This window comes from Peromyscus eremicus, unplaced genomic scaffold (assembly GCF_949786415.1).
Source record: "Peromyscus eremicus unplaced genomic scaffold, PerEre_H2_v1 PerEre#2#unplaced_75, whole genome shotgun sequence".
NCBI classification, from domain to species: domain Eukaryota; kingdom Metazoa; phylum Chordata; class Mammalia; order Rodentia; family Cricetidae; genus Peromyscus; species Peromyscus eremicus.
Window position 1 is genome coordinate 217,675 of NW_026734316.1, and position 23,733 is coordinate 241,407.

The 23,733-nt window shown below is 45.9% G+C and overlaps 1 long non-coding RNA gene across 2 annotated transcripts; it reads left to right on the forward strand.

The window, feature by feature from the left end:
- The first annotated feature begins 3,719 nt into the window (after positions 1 to 3,719).
- On the forward strand, positions 3,720 to 12,357 carry LOC131901406 (uncharacterized). Of its 2 annotated transcripts, none has more exons than XR_009376525.1 (2): positions 3,720 to 4,080; positions 12,299 to 12,357. It is a non-coding gene; the product is annotated as an uncharacterized LOC131901406 (long non-coding RNA). The 2 variants fall into 2 exon arrangements; XR_009376524.1 differs by lacking the exon at positions 3,720 to 4,080 and adding an exon at positions 11,249 to 11,452.
- The last annotated feature ends 11,376 nt before the right edge of the window (positions 12,358 to 23,733 follow it).

A 23,733-nucleotide genomic window follows, 5' to 3' on the forward strand; every position in this document is an offset into this window, starting at 1 on the left:
AGAGAAATTGTGACAGAGGTGGACGTAGGTCAGAATGGTTGCCTGGTGCTGCCTAGGAGACTGTTAAGGTGGAGGCCTGGGCCCAGGGTTTGGTAGGGCAGGTGGGTGCAATGTTTCTTCTTTTGATGTGTCCTTGTCTTCACCTCAGGGACCTGGACGCCCTGCCTGTTGAGGCAAGGTTGTGGATGTCCCAGGCCTTATGGTCCCTGCTTCGCATGATGTGGGGCAGCATCCATCTGAACGCTCATCACTACCAAGGCCAAGGTTTTGGAAGGAAGTCCTTCTTCTCCCATCTTAGTATTAGACCATCGGATTTGGGACAAGGGACTAAGGCCGCTGACTCTGCATCTCTTACAAGCATACACAGCTGCCTTCCCTTTTGCCTTGTGTCCATCCTGGAGCGGCCTTCTGCAAGGTGGGAAGCCCGAGCTGGGTCTAGGATCCCATTGAGTTGGGTGGTCGTCTCCCTTGGTGTAACACCTTCCATCCCACTGCCTTAGAAGAACCGGGTACAGCCTTGGAGGCCCCTCTTGCCGGGCCACCTTGACCTGGAAGCTTGGGTCAGCAGACCCAAGGCCATGCTGGAAGCTGTACTGGTCACCCTGGTGGGTGGAGTCATGTAGACAGCCACTGGATCTCTGAAAGCTGCTGTGTGTGTGTGTGTGTGTGTGTGTGTGTGTGTGTGTGTGTGTGTGTCTGTGTGTGTGTCTGTGTGTGTGTCTGTGTGTGTCTGTGTGTCTGGGGTGAAGGCTGGGCTAGGGCAGGGATGCAGCTGTTAGAATACCCTGGTTTGGCTCCTAGGGGGCAATGCTCTGCCCCTGAACCCCAACCCCATTATTATGTTTCTTTGGCTCCTCCCCTATAGTCCAGATGTGGTTTTTGGAGGACTTCCTTAGGGTGTGGCTCAGACTCTCAAGTGAGCCTGCCCCCACATCCACACATTCCCCACTTGGCCCCCTCCATGACACCCTCCACCACCTGCCCTCTCACCCTGCACCTCACCATACCCTCAGGCAGGGCCTTCAGGGGCTGGCACAAAGCCGAGTGTGTAAGGGAAGTGCAGTGCATGGAGGTTACAATGGAGGAACCAGTTAAAGTCTGTTACCCCCATCTACACACCACACCCTCACCTTCTGCACACCACTGAATCCCTAGCAGCAGCCCTAGAGTGGCATGTCTGTCCAGTCCTAGCCTAGATGGTTGTCCTCCATCTTGGAGCTTTGGCTGTTTTTTTTTTTTTTTTTGCTTTGTGAAGGGCGGAGAGAGAGCACACTTCGCCCTTGGCCCTGGGCATTCTCGGTGCCCTGCTGCCATCCCGTGGATTCAGTTTGCCAATTCAGCCAACAGGTCCCTGTGCTACCCTGGAAATGGAGGCGTGCCACCTAGGGAAGGGCTCCCGCCTGGGTCCCCCAGGACCAAAGCGGTTCTCTGGCCCACTCCATGACCCAGGAGAGCTGGAGGAGGAAGCAGATGACCGGCTCCGGGCGGGCGACACGTGGCTGGCTTGGGGTTCACGTAAGCACAGCCTCCCTGGTCCTGTGGCCGCCATGTCTGGGCGCAGGAGAGGACCTCTCCACAGGGGATTGTGCAGCCTGGGCTGCATGGGGGTCCTTGTGGGGAAATTTCCTACTCTATGCTGGCCCGCCTACCCTTACAGTGGTGCACAAGGCCACCCCAGGACCCCCTAGCTTTTGTCTGAGCCTCCCTAGCAGTATCCACAGCTCACTTCCGGAGACCACACAAACTCTGCCCTGCATCTCTGGGAGGTGCTCAGGGTCTCAGGCCTGGTTGCTAGCCACCTTGGCCAAATGTCTGTCATCCGTTTAACTTCTCCTGACATCCCCTCTCCTCTCTGACTGCCAGGCCTTCTCTCTGGCTTCCCTTTTGTTCCTTTTACAAATAGCTTTCCACTTGAGCTGTGCTACAGGTGGAATTCAGGGACTGGGACCTGTCTCAAAATGTTCCTGCTCCAGAGTCACATCCTCAGATCCCTACAAGAGGTCTGAAAGCTCCTCCCGCCCCATTATCATCTTATGGAAGCTGGTTGTGTTTACCCAGTAAGGCAGTGTGGTGGCTCAAGATGAATCCTGGTAGAAGCATCCAGAGCAGGTTTTGGACTCAGTGGTGCTCACAAAGAGGCCACGCAGGACTTAGGTGCCATGGAGGCCAGGTTTCACAGCCCCTACCTCCCCTGACAAGCCTCCCTTCTGCGATGCAAGACACAAGCAGTCCAAATACTCTTTCCTGTGTTCTCCTGCCTAGCTCCATTTGCCTTAAACCCAAGGAGAACTCCCAGGATAAAGTTAACAAAGCCACTTGTCCTACACTGCCCTGTCCAGACACTATCTCAGCAGGAAGAACACTTAAAGAAGGTTCTGAAATTAACAGAGGACACTATCTGCAGTCCTAGAACTGCTCTGTGTGTGTGTGTGTGTGTGTGTGTGTGTGTGTGTGTGTGTATGTGTACTGGTTGTTTGTGTGTGCCTGAGTTTTTTGTGGCCTAATCCTGTGAGCGTCCATAAGCAGTGCCTGACAGGCACAGTATTTAAGAGTTATGATAGTCAGGCCAGGGTTGAATGTGAAGGACAGGTTGGCATGTAGGGAAGCCTTTTAGGGCTCCATCCTTCAGCTCCAGCTCAGGTGAACACAAGGTTTAGACTGGTGCATTGTGTCTGTGGTTTGGGTCTCATGGACGTGCCAGGGAATGGTGGATGAGAGCATTGTGTAGGAACCATCGGAAAGGTGACAGGACCATCCTTTAGAGTGGCCTGCCAGGCAAGTCTAGGAAGTCAGGGCCTCCACCCCCAGCAGCAGGAAGCTCCTTTTTTAGCCTCATCAAATGTCTCCAGGAGGTTTTGTGGAGAGGGAGATTTGGAAGAGCATAGACAGGCTTGTCTCCAGGTGGCAGGGAGAGTGATTTTCTTCTAGGCTCCATCATGGAAGATGTCAGCAGTGTGGAGGAGGACCTCTGGAGACTTTCACTGCTCATTGAAGGAAGACTTCCTGTTGGGAGTGCAAAGCATTTCCCAACTGAACATGGCCTAGCTACCCTGGATACCAGGGATGGGACTGTACATAGGAGTGAGGCCTAGAGAAAGACAGAGATAGAGGTGGAGTTGGAGGTAGAGGAGGATAGCTAAATGAGAGAAGGAAAGTAAGGTGAGAGCAAATGAGAATCTGCCAGTGAGATGTTGGGTGGTTTCGTGATTGTTGGTGTTTTTTTTCATGCAGGCTGGTGGGCAGACCCACTCTGTCTATGAACACTTTTTTCTGTTCCATGGGTCTGGGCCCCTGGAGGGAATTTTGGTGAGGACACCTGGAATGTTTAGGGAAATCCATAAGGACACACAGGGTGGGTGGGTGCTGCAGGTATCCTGGTGTTAAGAGTGAGAATTGCTTCTTGTCCCTCAGCTTTTATGTTGCCTGTCCTCGGTCCACTTGAATCTCTTGAGAGAGCTGAATCCTGTGTGTGCCTAGGCCCTGGCACAGGTAGGTGGGTGTCCACAGGGGTTACAGAGAGTACCATGCCTGACAGGGTCTTGGGGAAGTTAGAGAACGGAAAGAGAAGTTTCCTGAGTGGTGCCTGGTAGTTGGTGTAGGGTAGGGTCAGGAGGTGGGAAGTTAGGGGTGGGAGGTGGAGGGCTGTGCAGAGGAGAGGGATTGTGACAGAGCTGGAGGTAGGTCAGAATGGTTGCCTGGTGCTGCCCAGGAGACAGTTAAGGTAGGGGCCTGAGCCCAGGGTTTGGTAGGCAAGAGGGCAGGTGGGTGCAATGTTTCTTCTTTTGATGTGTCCTTGTCTCCACCTCAGGGCCCTGGCTGGCCTGTCTGTTGAAGCGAGGTTGTGGATGTCCCCGACCTCCAGTGGTCCCTGCTCCTGGTGATGTGGGGCAGCATCCACCTGCATGCACTTCACCTTGGAGGCCAAGGTTTTGGAGGGAAGCCCTTCTCCTCTCCTATCTCAATATTAGACCATCGGACCATGGGACACGAAGCTCAGGCCCCCCACCCTGGAGTTGTGACCAGTGTACACAGCTGCCTGCCCTTTTCCCTTGTGTCCATCCGGGAGCGGCTTTCTGCCAGGTGGGAACCTGGTGCTGGGCCTAGGGTCCCATTGAGTTGGGCGGTAGTCTCCCCTGGTGACACAATTTCCCGTGTGCTCTTGGTTCTGGGACACCACCACCCCACTGCTCTAGCAAGTCCGGGGTCAGCCTGGGATGCCCCTTCTTTGCTGGACCCTTGACCTGGAAGCTTGGGTCAGTAGACCCAAGGAGTTGTAAGGGTCACTCTGCTGGGTGGAGTCATGTAGACAGCTGCTGAATCTCTAAAAGCAGCTCTGTGTGTGTGTATGTGTGTGTGTGTTTGTGTGTGTGTGTGTGTGTGTGTGTGTGTGTTTCTTGGGTGATGGCTGGAAAGGGGCAGAGATGCAGTTGTGAGAATACCTTGGTTTGGCTGCTGGGGGCTACGATCCTGAACCCCAACCCCATGAGTATGTTTGTGAGGCTCCTCCCCTAGAATCCAGATGTGGTTTGTGGAGGACTCCCTTAGGGTCTGGCTCAGGCTCTCAAATGCGCCTGCTCCCAAATCCACACACTCTCCCCTTGGCCCCCTCCATGACAACCTACACCAACAATCCCTTCTCCCCACACCCCACCATACCCACAGGCAGGGTCTTTAGGGGCTCGCACAAAGCCAAGTATGTCAGGGAAAGTGCAGTGCTTAAAGGTTAAAATGGAGGAACCAGTTAAGGTCTGTGACCCCCATCTACACACCACACCCTCACATTCTGCACACCCTCGGATCCCTAGCAGCAGCCCTAGAGCACAATGTCTGGACAGTCCTAGCCTAGATAAATGGCTTCCATCTTGGAGCTTTGGCTTTTTTTTTGCTTTCCGTAGGGCGGAGGGAGAGCACCCTTCGCTCTTGGCCCTTGGCATTCTCGGTGCACTGCTGCCATCACGAATTTTCAGTTTGCCGATTCTGCCTGCAAGTCCCTGAGCTTCCCTGGAAATGGAGGTGGTCTGGCTATGGAAGGGCTCCCGCCTGGGTCCCCTAGGACCAAAGAGGTTCTCTTGCATGCTCCGTGACCCAGGACAGCTGGAGGAGGAAGCAGGGTCCAGGTGACCAGCCATGTCTGGGAGCAGGAAAGGACCTCTCCACAGGGGATTGTGCAGCCTGGGCTGCATTGGGGTGGTTGTGTGGAACTTTTCCTGCCTGCGTGCCAGCTTGCCTACCCGTACCATGGTGCACAAGGCCACCCTGGGACCCCTTAGCTTTTGTCTGAGCCTCCCTAGCAGTATCCACAGCTCACTTCCGGAGACCACACAAACTCTGCCCTGCTTCTCTGGGAGGTGCTCAGGGTCTCAGGCCTGGTTGCTAGCCCCTGTGCCCAAATGTCTGTCATCCATTTAACTCCCTTCTTTACATCCCCTCTCCTCTCTGGCTGCCAGGCCTTCTCTCTATCTTGCATTTTGTTTCTTTTACACCTGGCTTTTCTCTTGAGCTGTGCTACAGGTGGAATTCAGGGACTGGGACCTGTTAGAAAAGGTTCCAGCTCCAGAGCCACATCACCAGATCCCTGTAAGGGGTCTGGACCCCTCAACCCTCCATCATCATCCTATCCAACCTGATTGTTCGTACTCAGTATGGTTGTGTGGTGGCTCAAGGTGAATTCCAGTAGAAGCAGGCAGAACAGGGTTTGGACTCAGGTGTGCTCACAAAGAGGCCAGGCAGGACTTTAGGTAACATAGTGGCCAGGTTTTATGGCTCCTGCCTCCCCTGAAAAGCCTCCTCTGTTTCATGCAGGACACACATAGTCCTGTCTTCTCCTGCCTAGCTGGACTTATCTTATACCCGGGGAGAACCCCCAGAGTGAATGTCGAAAAACTCTTGTCCTGAACTCACATGTCCAGACATCATCTCAACAGGAAGAATACTTAGAGAAGGCTCTGAAATTAACAGAGGGCACTATCTGGAGTCCTAGAACTGCTAAGCATGCAGGAGCGCTTTTGTGTGTGTGTGTGTGTGTGTGTGTGTGTGTGTGTGTGTGTGTGTGTCTGTGTTTGTTTGTGTTTGTGTGTGTGTTTGTGTGTGTGTGTGTGTGTGTTTGTTTGTGTGTGTGTGTGTGTGTGTGTGTGTCTGTGTGTGTGCATGTATACCTGGGATTATTGTGGCTTAGTCCTGAGAGAAGACATAGCAGTGCCTGAGAGGCTCAGTATGTAAGAGTTGTGGTGGTCAGCTTTAGGACATAGGGGAAGGACCGGTTTGCATGTAGGGGAAGTCTTTTAGGGCTCTTTTCTTCAGCTGCAGCTCAGGTGAGCACAAGGTTTGAAGTGGTGCATCCTGTGTGTAGTTTGGGACTCAGGGGGGTGCCAGGGCATCGTGGATGAGAGCATTGTGAAGGAACCATCAGAAAGGTGGCAGGACTGTTGTTTGGAGTGGCCTGCCAGGGAGGTCTAGGAATTCAGGGCCTCCACTCCCACCAGCTGAACATGGCCTAGCTACCCTGGATAACAGGGATGGGACTGTACATAGGAGTGAGGGATAGAGGGAGACAGATATAGAGGTGGAGGTAAAGGTGGAGGAGGATAGATAAATGAGAGAGGGCGGTGACAGCAGGAGAGAGGGTGGGAGAGCAAATGAGAATCTGCCTGTGGGGTGTTGGGTGTTTTCGTGATTGTTGGTGTTATTTTCATGCAGGCTGTTGGGCAGACCCACTCTGTCTATGGACACATTTTTCTGTTCCATGGGTCTGGGCCCCTGGAGGGAATTTTGTGTAAGGACACCTGGAATGTTGTGGGAAATCCATAAGGACACACAGGGTGGGTGTGTGCTGCAGGCATCCTGGTGTTAAGAGTGAGAATTGCTTCTTGTCCCTCAGATTCTATGTTACCTGTCCTCGGTCCACTTGAATCTCTTGAGAGAGCTGAGTCCTGTGTGTACCTAGGCCCTGCCACAGGTAGGTGGGTGTCCACAGAGGATACAGAGATTTCCTTGCCTTACAGGTTTTGGGGATGTTAGAGAACAGAAAGAGAAGTTTCCTGAATGGGGCCTGGTAGTTGGTGTGGGGTAGAGTCGGGAGGTGGGAGGTTAAGGGTGGGAGGTGGAGGGCTGTGCAGAGGAGAGAGATTGTGACAGAGGTGGACGTAGGTCAGAATGGTTGCCTGGTGCTGCCTAGGAGACGGTTAAGGTGGGGCCTGGGCCCAGGGTTTAATAGGGCAAGAGGGCAGGTGGGTGCAATGTTTCTTCTTTTGATGTGTTCTTGTCTTCACCTCAGGGACCTGGACGCCCTGCCTGTTGAGGCAAGGTTGTGGATGTCCCAGGCCTTATGGTCCCTGCTTCGCATGATGTGGGGCAGCATCCATCTGAACGCTCATCACTACCAAGGCCAAGGTTTTGGAAGGAAGTCCTTCTTCTCCCATCTTAGTATTAGACCATCGGATTTGGGACAAGGGACTAAGGCCGCTGACTCTGCATCCCTTACAATCATACACAGCTGACTGCCCTTTTGCCTTGTGTCCATCCTGGAGCGGCCTTCTGCAAGGTGGGAAGCCCGAGCTGGGTCTAGGGTCCCATTGAGTTGGGTGGTCGTCTCCCTTGGTGTAACACCTTCCATCCCACTGCCTTAGAAGAACCGGGTACAGCCTTGGAGGCCCCTCTTGCCGGGCCACCTTGACCTGGAAGCTTGGGTCAGCAGACCCAAGGCCATGCTGGAAGCTGTACTGGTCACCCTGGTGGGTGGAGTCATGTAGACAGCCACTGGATCTCTGAAAGCTGCTGTGTGTGTGTGTGTGTGTCTGTGTGTCTGTGTGTTTGTCTGTGTGTGTGTGTGTCTGTGTGTGTGTCTGTGTGTGTCTGTGTGTCTGGGGTGAAGGCTGGGCTAGGGCAGGGATGCAGCTGTTAGAATACCCTGGTTTGGCAGCTAGGGGGCGATGCTCTGCCCCTGAACCCCAACCCCATTATTATGTTTCTTTGGCTCCTCCCCTATAGTCCAGATGTGGTTTGTGGAGGACTTCCTTAGGGTGTGGCTCAGACTCTCAAGTGAGCCTGCCCCCACCTCCACACACTCCCCACTTGGCCCCCTCCATGACACCCTCCACCACCTGCCCTCTCTCTCTGCACCCCACCATACCCTCAGGCAGGGCATTCAGGGGCTGGCACAAAGCCGAGTGTGTCAGCGAAGTGCAGTGCATGGAGGTTACAATGGAGGAACCAGTTAAAGTCTGTTACCCCCATCTACACACCACACCCTCACCTTCTGCACACCACTGAAACCCTAGCAGCAGCCCTAGAGTGGCATGTCTGTCCAGTCCTAGCCTAGATGGTTGTCCTCCATCTTGGAGCTTTGGCTTTTTTTTTTTTTTTTTTTTTTTTTTTTTTTGCTTTGTGAAGGGCGGAGAGAGAGCACCCTTCGCCCTTGGCCCTTGGCATTCTCGGTGCCTTGCTGCCATCCCGTGGATTCAGTTTGCCAATTCCGCCAGCAGGTCCCTGTGCTACCCTGGAAATGGAGGCCTGCTGCCTAGGGAAGGGCCCCCGCCTGGGTCCCCCAGGACCAAAGCAGTTCTCTGGCCAGCTCCATGACCCAGGAGAGCTGGAGGAGGAAGCAGGGTCCAGATGACCAGCTCCGGGCAGGCGACATGTGGCTGGCTTGGGGTTCACAGAAGCACAGCCTCCCGGGTCCTGTGGCTGCCATGTCTGGGAGCAGGAGAGGACCTCTCCACAGGGGATTGTGCAGCCTGGGCTGCATGGGGGTGGTTGTGTGGAACTTTTCCTGCCTCCGTGCCAGCCCACCTGCCCTTTCGGTGGTGCACAAGGCCACCCCGGGACCCCCTAGCTTTTGTCTGAGCCTCCCTAGCAGTATCCACAGCTCACTTCTGGAGACCACACAAACTCTGCCCTGCATCTCTGGGAGGTGCTCAGGGTCTCAGGCCTGGTTGCTAGCCACCTTGGCCAAATGTCTGTCATCCATTTATCTCCTCCTGCCATCCCCTCTCCTCTCTGGCTGCCTGGACTTCTCTCTGGCTTGCCTTTTGTTTCTTTTACAAATGGATTTTCTCTTGAGTTGTGCTACAGGTTGAATTTAGGCACTGGGACCTGTTAGAAAAGTTCCAGCTCCAGAGCCACATCCCCAGATCCCTGTAAGGGATCTGGAACCCTCAACTCCCCAATCATCATCCTATCCAACCTGATTGTTCGTACCCAGTAAGGCAGTGTGGTGGCTCAAGGTGAATTCCAGTAGAAGCATCCAGAACAGGGTTTGGACTCAGGGGTGCTCACAAAGAGGCCAGGCAGGACTTAGGTACCATAGTGGCCAGGTTTCACAGCCCGTGCTTCCCCTGACAAGCCTCCTCTGTGTCATTCAGGACACACATAGTCCTGTCTTCTCCTGCCTAGCTTCATTTGCATTAAACCCAGGAAGAACTCCCACCATCAAAGTTCCAAAAGCTCCTTGTCCTGCATTCTCATGTCCAGACATCATCTCAGCAGGAAGAATACTTAGAGAAGGCTCTGAAATTAACAGAGGGCACTATCTGGAGTCCTACAACTGCTAAGCATGCAGGAGCGCTTTTGTGTATGTGTGTTTGTGTGTGTGTGTGTGTGTGTGTGTGTGTGTGTGTGTGTGTATACCTGGGATTATTGTGGCCCAGTACTGTGAGAAGTCATAGCAGTGCCTGAGAGTCAAAGTATGTACGAGTTATGGTCGTCAGCTCTGGGATGTAGAGGAAGGACAGGTTTGCATATAGGGAAGCCTTTTAGGGCTCCATCCTTCAGATCCAGCTCAGGTGAGTACAAGTTTTGGAGTGGTGCTTCGTGTGTGTGGATTAGGGCTCAGGGGCATGCCAGAGCGTGGTTGGTAACAGCATTGTGTAGGAACCATTGGGAAGGTGGCAGTACCGTCCTTTAAAGTGACCTGACAGGCAGGTCCATGAAGTCAGGTCCTCCACACCCACCCCCATCACCAGGAAGCTCCCTTTTTAGCCACAGCAAAAGTCTCCAGGAAGCTTTGTAGAGAGGGAGATTTGGAAGAGCATAGACAGGCTTGTCTCCAGGTGCCAGGGACAGTGATTTTCTTCTAGGCTTCATCATGGAAGATGTCAGCATTGTGGAGGAGAGCCTCTGGAGACTTTCAGTGCTCATTGAAGGAAGGCTTCCTGTTGAGGAGTGAAAAGCATTTCCCTACTGAACATGGCCTAGCTAACCTGGAAAGCAGGGATGGGACTGTACATAGGAGCGAGGGACAGAGAAAGACAGAGATAGAGGTGGAGGTGGAGGTAGAGGAAGATAGTTAAATGAGAGAGAGAGAAAGTAAGGCGAGAGCAAACGAGAATCTGCCTGTGGGGTGTTGGGTGTTCTCTAGTTTGTTGGTGTTTTTTTTTTTTTTTCATGCAGGCTGCTGGGCAGACCCACTCTGTCTGTGGACACTTTTTTCTGTTCCATGGGTCTGGGCCCGAGGAGAGAAATTTGTGTGAGGACACCTGGAATGTTTAGGGAAATCCAGAAGGACACACAGGGTGGGTGTGTGCTGTAGGCATCCTGGTGTTAAGAGTGAGAATTGCTTCTTGTCCCTCAGATTCTATGTTACCTGTCCTTGGTCCACTTGGAATCTCTTGAGAGAGCCGAGTCCTGTGTGTTCCTAGGCCCTGCCACAGGTAGGTGGGTGTCCACAGAGGATACAGAGAGTTCCATGCCTGACAGGGTCTTGGGGAAGTTACAGAACAGGAAGAGAAGTTTCCTGAGTGGTGCCTGGTAGTTGGTGTGGGGTAGGGTCAGGAGGTGGGATCATAGGGGTGGGAGGTGGAGGGCTGTGCAGAGGAGAGAGATTGTGACAGAGCTGGAGGTAGGTCAGAATGGTTGCCTGGTGCTGCCTAGGAGACGGTTAAGGTGGGGACCGGTCCCAAGTTTTGGTAGGCAAGAGGGCAGGTGGGTGCATGGTTTCTTCTTTTGATGTGTCCTTGTCTCCACCTCAGGTTCCTGGACAGCCTGCCTGTTGAGGCGATGTTGTGGATGTCCCTGGCTCCAGTGTTCCCTGCTTTGGATGATGTGGGGCAGCATCCACTTGAATGCACTTCACCAAGGAGGCCAAGGTTTTGGAAGGAAGCCCTTCTCCACTCCCATCTCAATATTAGACCATCGAATCATGGGACAGGAAGCTCTGGCCCCCCACCCTGGAGTCCTGATCAGTGTACACAGCTGCCTGTCCCTTTCCCTTGTGTCCATCCCGGAGCAGTCTTCTGCCAGGTGTGAACCGGGGCTGGGACTAGGGTCCCATTGAGTTGGGCGATAGTCTTCCTTGGTGTCACAACTTCCCGTGTGCTCTTGGTTCTGGGACACCACCACCCCACTGCTCTAGCAGGTCCGGGGTCAACCTGGGAGGCCCTTCTTTGCTCGCCGCCTTGACCTGGAAGCTTGGGTCAGCAGACCTAAGGCCATCCTGGGAGCTGTACTGCTCACCCTGGTAGGTGGAGTCTTGTAGACTGCTGCTGGATTTCTGAAACGTGCTATTTGTGTGTGTATGTGTGTGTGTGTGTGTGTGTGTGTCTGTCTGTCTGTGTCTGTGTCTGTGTCTGTGTCTGTATGTGTGTGTGTATCTGTGTGTGTGCGCGCACACATGTGAAGGACCTCATGTAGAGGTTCAAGGACAACTTTCAAGATTCAGTTCTGTCCTTCCAACCTGGGACTTGGCGCTTACACTATGGTTGTTGGGCTAGCACAGCAAACTCCTTTACTTGCTAAGCTTTCTGTTGCCTTGTGTTTCTTCATTTTTGTCAGTGTTATGGTTTGTGTGGGTCAGGGGTTTTCAAGAGGGGACATACAGGTCAGGGATCGTTTTTGAATTTAGTAATATTTTAAAAGTCCATCCCAAAGGTAAATAACTTAGCATCCTTGGTGTAGTAGACGAATGGAACTAAAGACTCCAATTTTCAGTCAAGGATCAAGTCTCCTTTAGATTAATTTTTATGCAGTGTTATTCTAAGTAAAGTTTCCCCTAGGAACAAGTTAGAATTCTCTACTGAAGACCTACCAAGCAGTTTACATTTGAACATCATTCTTCAGGGATTCATGTACGTACTCAGTATTAAAGTACTGATATCTAATTGTTATAGAATGATAGTTGCTGAGGTCATTTAATGGAGAAGAGGGGTACCATAATTGTGACTTTCATTGTGGCTGATCATTTCTTAAAGGAGAAAAACTGCTAAAACTGATTTGTAAACCCAAATACCATTGTTTAGAATAATAGTTACTGGTGATAGAAGGCACCATAAGTTAGTATAAATTCTTTTCATTTTTGTTTATACAGAAAATATTTATACAAAGATCAAGATCATTAACCATAAAAAGTTCACATTTTAACTGTAAGTTGATCATTAGATCGTTTCCTAGGATCCATGTAAGGGTGACGGGAAGTTTGGGGAAGAGTTTCTGTGTAAAAACCACAAGGCGGCGCTTAGGGCTGGTGGTGGGACTTGAGGGCCTATGAGGTTAGGGGGCTCTGAGAACTGCAGAGAGCAGGAAGAGAATGAATGTGAGGTCCAAGGCAGCTGATGGTTGGAATGCTTGGCCCATTGCAACTGGGCAACTTTCTCCATAAACTGGCCAAGAACGATGGTCCTCCTAAACCTTACCTAAGCTGGTTTATAAGGAAAAGACTTCATACTGAGAGGTAAAGAGGAGCCAGGGGTCTAGGGATGACTTTGTCCTGACACTAAAAGGTACAGGTGGGAGAATAATAGACTTCTGCCTCCATCCACAGAGCAGTAATAAACAATGCCTGCCAATGCTGGGAGTTAGGCTGTTAGAAGAGAGAGCTCTATAATGCTTCCTAAGGGGACTAACTATTCTGAAGCAAGAATGAGAAGACTCAAATGAACGACCCTATTAAAACGTAGATCTTGCTGGCAAGCAATCAAGAGAAGATTAGTCACAATAGTGCTGGTAGCAAGTGAAAACAATGGATAGTTCCTCTTTACAAACAAGAGCATCAAGCAGCTAAGAAAACCCCTCTTGATGTTAGGAGAAAACCTCAAATACCGTCCCTGCCTTAGAAAGCATCTGATTGAATTTCACTCTGGGGCTCCTGGTTTCAGAGTCAGCACTCAGACCATGACAGAAAAGACTAGGTAGAATGGTATGGTGGGAGAAGATGTGACAGACGTGTTAAGGTCTTAACGTATCAGAAAGCAGAAAGAGGACCAGAATCTGCGTAGGCTCTGTCCTTCAAAACCCATCCCTAGTGATCCATATCCACCAGCTAGGAGACCCGTCTTCCAAATACTCCACAGAAGTACTATATGGGAACCAAGTTCTTAAACATATGAGCCTGTCGGAAGCAACTTAAATCCAAGTCACAGCATTCACATTTATTTATATCAGTGTGGATGCATACATGTTTATTCTATACTTTGTGTTATCATTCAATATGTCTATATTCATTTTATTGTGTATATTGCTGCAATTTGATAGAGACTTTTTTTCTTCCTTTGGCATACCTCCATCCTTGTAGGTGTATGTGTTGGGGGGTCAATACTTTGGAGAAAGGTATGTCAATGTTTGGCATGGTAAGGGGTTGTCACACCATTTCTAAAGTGGCATTCTTATTTTGCACTTCTATTAGAAATGGTTGTGTGTCCCTGTTGCTCTGTGTCTTAACAAGCAACTGATACAATTTTTTAAAAAAGATGACCATTTCTTTTCATTTTTGTGTCCTAGTACTGGAATTCAAGACCAGACGCTTGTATATGCAAGATATACTGTCTGATTTTTGGTTTTGTTTGTCAAGTTGGGAAGAAGAAACATTTGTTTAAGAACTGCCTTTATTAGCTAGCCTTTGGGCATGTGTGTGGGACATCTTCTTGACTGCTGATTGATAGAGGAAAGGTCTAGCCCACTGTGAGTGGTCCCTTGCCTAGGTAGGTGGCCATAGGTTATATAAGAAAGGTAGCATAGTAAGGCAGAGCAGAAGCCAGCAAGCAACATCCATTCATGATTTCTGCTTCAGATTCGGCCTCCAGATTTCTGTGCTCAAGTTCCTGCCTTGACTTCCTTCCACAGTGGACTGTCACCTGTAAGCCAAATAAACCCTTTCCCAGAATTGTTTTGGTCTGTGCTTTGTCACAGCAGTAGAGAAAGAAGCTACCACACCAGGGAACCATTTTGCCACTGTTCTCCAGGCTCTGGATTGGCATTTCATTTTCTTGTTATACATTTTATTATTTAAGACAATATTTAAATTTATACTTTGATCATGATTTTCCCATCCTGCAAGTCCTTCCAAATCCTCTACCCTTCCCTACTTATCCAACTTTAAGTTCTTTCTCAAAACAAACAAACAAACAAATAAATAAACAAAAACCAATTCTTAGAAAGTATGTAGTTATACTTGGTTTCAATTTTATGGCTTTATTTTGAGAAGACATTAATTTTAGTTTGCCACTTTTTCTAACATTTATGCTGTATTTTATCATCATTATTTTCACAAGTATTTTATTTTTAAACTTTTGTTTCAGTAGAGCTAAAGCTTACCAGAAATTTGTTCTTATTTATAAATCCCTTTAATTTGTTAAATGAATCCTCTTCACGTACTTTAAGAAGAAATTGCTTATTAATGAGAGACAGAAAGTGAGTGGATCAGAATGGGAGGGAGGTTGGGAGAAAAATGGGAGAAGTAGGGGAGGGGAAATCTTAATCAGGATATAATATATGAGAAAAATATTTTCAATAAAATAAAGGAACGAAAAAAGAAAAAAAAGACAATACCCACAGATGGGCTGAAACACTAAAGAGGCGATGTTCCTAAAATGAATCCTAATCACTTTAACGTCTGTCTCCAGTACTGTATGGATTCTTAAAAATGGATTGTAGTTGTAAGTTGGCCTTTCCCAGTGGATCCTTCAACATTTAACTACTTCAGAAAAGAAAACAGAGGTACTTGTCTGAAACTGAACGTCCCTTAGGAAGCTTGAGTTCAAAGTGATTGCTACTGTGATGGTGCTGACATGTGGAACTGCAGATAGGGAAACTTCCCTCGCTCCTCCCTTCCTGCTCTTGCCCCCTCACCTGGCCTTTCTGTCCTCATGATGTATCCCAGAATGTTACAGAGCAGCAAGGCAACCCTACAGCAGCACCGGATTGGGAGGTCAAGTCTCCTATCCTCCAAGTCTATGTGTCAAATAATCTTCTGCTCAATTAGTTTTCTGTTGTCTGTTTGTTCTTTTGGGGATGCTTTCCCCTTTGTTTGTTGGTCTTATTCTGATGTGTTAGTTGTTTTTTTTTATATTTCATTTTATTATTATCCCCTAGATGTCTGTTTGTTTTCTAATGAGAGACAAAAAGGGGGTGGATCGGATGAGAAGGAGGTGGAAAGAAACTGGGAGGATTATGTAGATGAATTTCTAAGTGGTCTTATTAAATAAAGAACATGGAGCCAAATATAAGGGTGAAAGCCTTAGAGATCAGGGAAATAGTGAGAGCCACCAACCACCTTACCTCACCAGCTCTGTAGCTTCCAAAATGCCATGACTTCTTGTCTACCCAGGCTTTTATTGCCCTGCTCTTCTGCCCTCTCATTGACTATTAGCCCAGCTAGCTCACTTGCTTGTTACTGCCTATCTGTACAGACCTCCAGGATCTCTATGGTTGGTACTGGGATTAAAGGTGTGTGTCACCATGCTTGGCTCTGTTCCCTAGCGTGACCTTGAACAAATAGAGACCCTGCCTGCCAAGTGATCAGATTAAGGGAGTGTGCTACCCCTGCCTGATTTTGTGTCTACTTAAAACTTCATGCTATTTCCTGTGATCTCCAGGCAAACTTTATTAACACGCAAATAAAATATCACCACATTTCAGCACAAATAAAATATCACTACAGGATTAAAGGGAAGAGAAACCTTAATCAGGATATATTATGTGAGAAAAAGATCCATTGTCAATAAATGGGAAATATATACATATATTTATGGGGAAAAAGAAGGATATTCTTTGGATTCATGTATATCTAAAAATATTTGGCTTTCTATGTAAGCAACACTTGCAACATATTGTCTTTTAAAGATTGCCTTGTTCATTGATGATTAGTGCTTCTAGATGAAGATTTGAAGTCAATATGATCTCCTTCTACATGTATGATTTTGGTCGGTTTCAATATATATCTTTTTGTGCCTTGTAAATCAATAAATTTATTGTTCAATATCATTTTTCATTGCATGCCATGTGTTTTTTGATCAAGTGTTTTAAAACATCAAATAAATCATATATCCTTTGATCCAATTTGATATTCGGTTCAAATAATCAAACATGTTGAAACTAAGGAAACTGTCTAACACAGATTTGAGTAATTTTTGTTCCATTTTGTCCTTGTCCCTATTTCTGGAAAACCAATATGTATTGGATCTCCAATGTCTATCTTACAAAATTAAGTTCCTATGTCTTTTATATTTTTCTTTAATTTTTATATGCTTTTCTCCAACCAATCTTCCCCTTTCTCCTTCTCTCCTTCTATAATCCAATCTACCTCTCATGATCTTAGTTATGTCTTTTCTCCTTTATGCTATCTTCATTAATATCTGTTTCTGTTTTTCTCCTTTTCATTTTTTCCTGAGCTCTCCGAAATCATTTCAAAATTTTCTATTGTTTTAACATTTCTTGAGCAATTTAATTTTGTTCTGAGAGTGTGTGTGTGTGTCTGTGAGTATGTGCGTATGCGTGCGTGCGTGCACAATTTATGTCAATGCATTTTTCCCATTAACTTTTAAAAATTATTAGCACTGTGTTCACTCATTATTTGACTTTATTGCAGTGCAATTTGTTTCTTTGAGTAGGTCCTATCCATCATGCTATTTATTTCCCCCTTTCTTGCCTTTGTTTCCACTTGTAGCATATGTGCATATGCATTGGTTCCTTTTAAATTCTTTAGAGTAGCTCTTCCTAGACCAGTTATCTGTGTGAATATACAGGGTACAGAGGCCAAGATAGAGCTCTAATCCAGCAGAATTCTCTGGACTCAGAGTGGAGACCTATAGAGTACCAGCCTTTTGTGTCAGGGTGTGTGCTTAACTGCCTTCTAGTACACAGCATCTTTCTCCTCTTTCTTGTCTATTTCTTGTCTCTCTATATTGAAGAGACTGGAAGGTTGGAAGAGCTGCTGCAAACCTCAAAAATACATGAAGTAGGATTTCAGCTGATTATGACAAGCTAATACCTGGAAGAAGCCAAGGGCCTTCCAGAGGTCAAGCTGAGGCCTAACAGTCTTGGTGATATTGGCTTTTGATTATTTGCTGTTTCCTACTATGAATATCTCATGTGCTATTGTAGCTTTTCCATCATTCTTTTAGCACAATTTCCCCTCTACTAAAGGGATATTTAGATAACCTTCTGGGCAGTAACAGCCAGGATTCCTAATTTCAGGCCTTTCTGTACTTATTGTCATAAGCAGCATCTGGCCAGCACCATCCCCAGATGGATGAAAGTCTTATCAGACATACCTCTGTACTCTTTAAGAACAGAATTAAGCATCTAGACTATCTGTTTGAGAAGGCGTCGCAGATGTGCTAATTAAGTTTAACCTTCTCCTTTCCAAAATCTTACCTCTAGTTTTAGATCCACCCTTAACAATTAACTCAGAACTAAAGGGTTCCAACTTACATGTACATCTAGCTGTGATGAAAGTTGCCTAGTCAAGTTGCCTATCAACCGAGCATACTTGCCAGAAACTGTGGGAGCAGAGATATCTTGGAGAGATAAGAGTCAAAGGGATAAAAGGGCAGTTTTATTTTCAGAGAAGGACTAGATTTAAAAGAGAAAAGAGAATGGAAGAACTAGATGGGTAAGAACTGGAGAGGGATGAATTGAGATGGGAAAGAACTAGATTGAAGGGCTAGAAGAGAGTAATAGAGGAAGAGATGGAAAATGAGGAAGAGCCAGATGGGGAAGAACAAGATGAAGAGGAACAAGCTGAGAAAGAAGGAGATGGGAGAGGAGCTGAAATGGGGAAGAACTAGATGGATGAGGACCTAGATGGGGCAGAACTAAGATGAGAGAATTAAGAGAGAGCTTAGAGGACAGCAGGTAAATGTAGAGAGAAATCAGGCAAGAAAGGAGCTAGGCATGAGCGCAGAACTGAAGCTGTGTAGACAGAATTTTATCCCAGAGGAATAAGGTAGACAGACAAAAGAGCTCGGTGTACTTAGATTCTTTGCCCCAAAATAATTCTCGCCATTTGTAGCTTCTCTTATGGGCCCCTGGGAAGACGATTATAAAGGCTGGTCCTTAGTAATATTCAAGAAAAAGCATTTCCAATGTAGTTGACATTTTGTTAATAAGACAGGAGACATACAAAGTAAACAGAAAGCAGAAGTATTTAATTTTTCTTAGTATTGACTTAAATGTTTAGCTTTTAGAGAGGCAACATTCAAATTCTCACCTAACTATTCTACTTCAGTGAATCAGCCATTGAAACAACTCTCTCCCTCTCTCACTCACTCTCTTCAGGAATACTGTCATCTGCTTTAAGCTTTCCTTCTCTTTAGAAATTCTCTCTTCACTATTTCATAATCTCAGCTACTCTCTGATATTTATTAAACTTAGAAAGTCTTCACTGGATGTGTTGCATACTCTAGACTTGTTATGGACAAGGTGTAGATGGCAATCTATTTGTCCTTTTGTCTATGCTTGTTCTCTGGAGCCAGAGATATCTATATATCTTCTCTTGTTGCAGGATATTTGATCACACTGTGACATTCTTAGACTATGTTAATAGTGTTAATGTTGAATGAGGGGGTGGAACCAGTGGCTAACTGACTGGAATTAGCCATAGAGAAGCCAGGAGTACAGATAGGGAAGTTGGACAGGAAGGAGGAGGGAGGGACTTGGAGTTAAAGAGCTCTCTTTGACCTGGGACATGTGGATAGAAGGTGTGCTGGGTGGGTCTCTGGTAAGAAAGGGAAGGTCAGCTGTTCACTCCTCCTGTGCTTCTTTGATCCCTAAGGTTTTACCCAATATCTGATCCTCGAATTTTCATTGGTAATGGACCCATTTATCAAAACACAACATTCTCATATCATTCCAAGTGTTTTTGTGCTTAGGGTAATACATTTTTATAATCATGTATTCATTCAACAAAATATCATAAGTACTCACTATGTGTTCTACTATCTTTAAAATGTTGAGGTTATTTAAATCATCTTAATTTTCCAGAAAGTATATACTTTTCCCTATTTGCCTGGTATTTATTCTTATGTTTAAACGTTTTGTTTTCAATAAGCTATATTTAACTACGTTTTATGTTTTATATCTAATAATTCTAATGTATAATGATCCACTAGCCTAAATTTTCTATTGTCTTTTTCAGTCTTGTTTCCTAAATTAGGTAAGAATTTTTGTATATATAACATGATCATTTCTCAGAAAAAATTGAATGGAATGTTTGAGGGCTGAGAGAAAGGACATTCCTCTAAAAGATTTGAGTTTTCTTCTGTGAGTCTGGAATCTATATGAACTACATTCTTGGTTTGAGGTTTTGTGGCACAATTAAGTTAGTGTGAATTAGACTTACTCATATGTACCTGTTTGTGGTTATGAATTCTGAGGCTTTATTTTTGTACTCACTAACAAGGTTGATACTAGCAAATTTACCTGTAGTTCTCCAGGCTTCTCTCTTGGGGTTGGATTGTCCATGAGGGTTTAATTCTTAGTTTGCCTTATGCTGGAGAAAATTTTCCTGTCCTAGTCTTATGGGGGATCTTCTGTTGGGCTTTGAAGCCCTTGAATTTCCCCATGATTCTGAGAGTTAACTCAATCTCACCCAATTCTCTTGGAAGCAAGTCAGTTGAAGTTCTCAGAGATTTTACCATCATTCATTGCTTAGCCTAAATATTCTTTGTTTTGTCAGTAAGCAGGTATCGGTGGAGACTTAAGGTTATTTTTTAGTATTTTTATGTTTTGCATTTGAAGGTTTATCCAGGTCATCTAATTCTCTATCAACACCATTGTTCTTTTTTAATCCATCAGGACACTGTTGGTTTTAGACTGCATTACCATAAGATTCACCTTGTTTGAAGTCTCACTCTGAAATATCCACCCTTAATATTTTCATCAAGAAAGATCTCATTGAAGGGAGATTGATTTAACTCATCCTGTTCTCTGACAAGAGTAATTCAATAGACACAAGTACATTAATAAGTTTTGATTTATTGGCTAAATATCAAATTACCTGACATTGTTATTCAGCAAACAGGAGTATCATAAACTCATATTAGCAAATTTTTTATAGACTCAAAAGAAGACAAATATCAGATTTCAGAAGCTTTCTGTTTGTAGCGACGCCCGCGTTACTACCCATTCACCATGTCCGAGCGAGAGGCTGAGGATTAAAAAGAGAGACAAGACAGCAGGCCATTCCTCTCAGTAGAATGCCCCCTATTGAAGGAGGGAGGAAGCCTTAAATACAGACTTATAGCACAGTGGAAGAACCTGGGAGGGCAAAAGTAGGCTACAGGTGTTTTACATTCTAGCATTCCACCAATATGCAGGATACACAAACAAGGAACCTTCGGTAAGCTGTTTAGGAGGAATGAAACTGGCAGGGAATTAGCATAGGGAAGACATCTGATCAAGGTCAGCAAGCAAGGCAACAGCTCCCCAAGGACCAAGGGTCAGGGCCCAACATCTGGTTACTGTGTTCCAAATTAATTCCTGTCTTTTCTAGGTAAAACAAAACAAAACAAACCAAAAACCCCCTATAAAAAACCCAAACACAAAACAAAACAAAAAGTAAGGTCAATGTTGGAAAAAAACAGTCTGAATTCTAATCAATGAAAGTATCTGAACTCAACTCTGAACTCTGGATTCCTATTCCATTGTTTATACTCCTTTGCATCTGAGGCAGTCTGTGGGAATTGGTTTTTCGCCATGTGGGTCCCAGGGATTGAACTGAGGTCATGAGGCTTGGCAGCAAGTGCCATTACCTGCTTAATAATCTTGCCGGACCAGAAGGTGATTATTTTCTGCATAGAGATTTAAAATCCCATAAAGAACATTGGGTTGTGTTGATTCTGGTCAAGAGAATCCTGTGTAACAGTGATGATGCTGTTGCTAGGTTGTTCTGTGCATTTCACAGAATGTGTATAAATATATCTATAATTGTTTCTCATAACACACCTAGAAAATGTATAAGATTACTCATGTTAATCACGAAGTCATCAAAACCGTAAGGCTGTGTCCAGGATCCTATGTCTCCAACTATTAGCTTCACACAATGCTATGGCAGCTCCATAAGTGAGCAGTGACAATGTTTTATGCAAAGGAGAGCTGCCTTTTTGCATCTCCTGACACAGGATGGATGATACCATTACCTTATTGCAGTTGTCAGCATGTCATATGCACATTTATTTGTGTGTGTGTGTGTGTGTGTGTGTGTGTGTGTGTGTTCGTTCATATTCATGTTTATGTGTGGCAGAGTGTTGAACATGTACCTGTATGTGTGTTCAGGCCAGAGATATATGTTGGGTGTCTTTCTCAAATTGTTAGTTTTCTTTTTTTTCTTTCCTATATTTATTTATTTATGTGTTTATGTATGTATTTATTTATTCGTTTTTTTGATTTTTTGAGACAGGGTTTCTCTGTGTAGCTTTGGACCCTGTCCTGGAACTCACTCTGTAGACAACTCACTCACAGAGATGCCCCTGCCTCTGCCTCCCAAGTACTGGGAGTAAAGGCGTGCACCACTACCGCCCAGCTAGTTGGGAGATGGTTTTCTTACTGTTGGGGGTTACTGCTTATAATTTTACACAGGATGACTTTTTTCAATTACTGAGTTTCTAAATATTTTCTCTCAGGCTCCTCCCCACCTTAGACAGTCCTATGTGCAAGTGCCTTCACAGATATACTGAGAGGTGTGTTTCTCGAATCTCTCAGGTGATTCTAAATCATCCTGAATTTTACTGACAGTATTAGGAAAGAGTCTGGGTTAATAGATATACATGGGTTCTGTGCAACTCTGTTCCTCTAGATTGTACTGTTCCAGGTAAGAGGAATCTGATATCAAATAGTTTAACTTAAAATTTAAAAATTTGCTGGGCGGTGGTGGCACACGCCTTTAATCCCAGCACTCGGGAGGCAGAGCCAAATGGATCTCTGTGAGTTCAAGGCCAGCCTGGGCTACCAAGTGAGTCCCAGGAAAGGCGCAAAGCTACACAGAGAAACCCTGTCTTGAAAAACCAAAAAAAAAAAAATTAAAAATTCACTAATTCTATGTTCAATGAATTCAAAACTTTTTGACAGAGGAGTTGGCACAGCCTTTGTTATACTGTGTTTTGAGTCTCACATAGCATCCAGCATTTTTCAGTTTTAATTGACTTAAGAACCAGTTTTTTAGACCATAGTTATATTTATCTCACAATACAATATTTTAGAGACAGCAAAGGGCTTTCATCCAAAAAACAAATTAACACTAATTCTGAAACAATGTCACCATGTCTTTGGTACATGGGGGCTTAGCTTTGCTTACTATCAGCTTAACCAAACATCTGTGATACCAACTGATTGTCAGTGAGGAATACCTTATCTATTCAGAGTCCTCAAGGACAAAAAAATACTGAGAAAGAAGATGACAGCCAGTAAATGAGAACCCCAGTGGTAGAGCACTTGCCTAATATGTACAAAAACCTAGCTTCCATCGCCAGCAGAGCCAACACAAAACATCATTTGTAGTGGAATTGATCTTCCTGCTTCCTCAAGGACTACCCTGACAACTATTTAGAGTATTGGGGGTAAACAAATAGATAATTTTTCCTCTGCTCATTTCCTTAACAAGTCCTTTTCCCCTGGCCTCAGCTGTTAGCACGTAGTTAGATCCCACTGCTATGTGCCGAACACATCCTCCTCTCCCTCTCCTCACATCCCTTCCATTTATCCTCCTCTTGTATAACTTCACTAATTCTCTCCAGGTTTGTGATAATTCCCATCGCTATGACATCAACATAGAGCTCTGACTTCAATCTCAGACGTATGTCTCCACTCAGATGTCCCACAGACTCTTTAATCCATCCTTTCCAAAGTCTAATCACTCCCTTTAATAGTTCAAACCCACTCCTTGTACTGCTGCTCAGGGTGGTGTGAAAAGGATGTACATCCACGGCCTGAGTGATGGCATAAACACAACCATCTGAGGCCTTGTTCCAAATGCTTATCTAAAAGATAAGAGGAGAACTGAAAGTCATTGACCAGAAGTAATTCAGGGACCAAGATCCTATGACTTCTTGTCATGTGGATGGATGTGGAGAGAAAAGAGGTGACAGATCTAGCTTTTACTAACAAATTAAAACTTTTGACAGGATAGGGCCCTGTCCCTTAACTCTCATTTTATCTGCTTGTAAAAAATGGGGTTCAAAGGAGGCAATGAGAAAAGCAAATGCATTTTTACATTTTACTTCTGACAATTTAATATGTATGACAAGATCTTATGACAAACAAAAACCATCAGCAAATGGTTGGCTGTGAGAGGTAAGATTAATAACCTTAAAGCTGTTGATCATTGGCCTTTTGCAATTTTATCCCATGAGTGTAGTGATGACACATTAAGTGCCATTGTCAATGCCCATATTTTGTATGTTGCTCTCTGAGTCCACCTATCCCTACATTCGGCTGGGATTTCTGAATTCAGGCATCCCCATGTCCCTCCTGAGCGATCCTCTCAGTCTTACCCCACGTTTAGAATTTTCTAGACAAATACAAGGATACTGA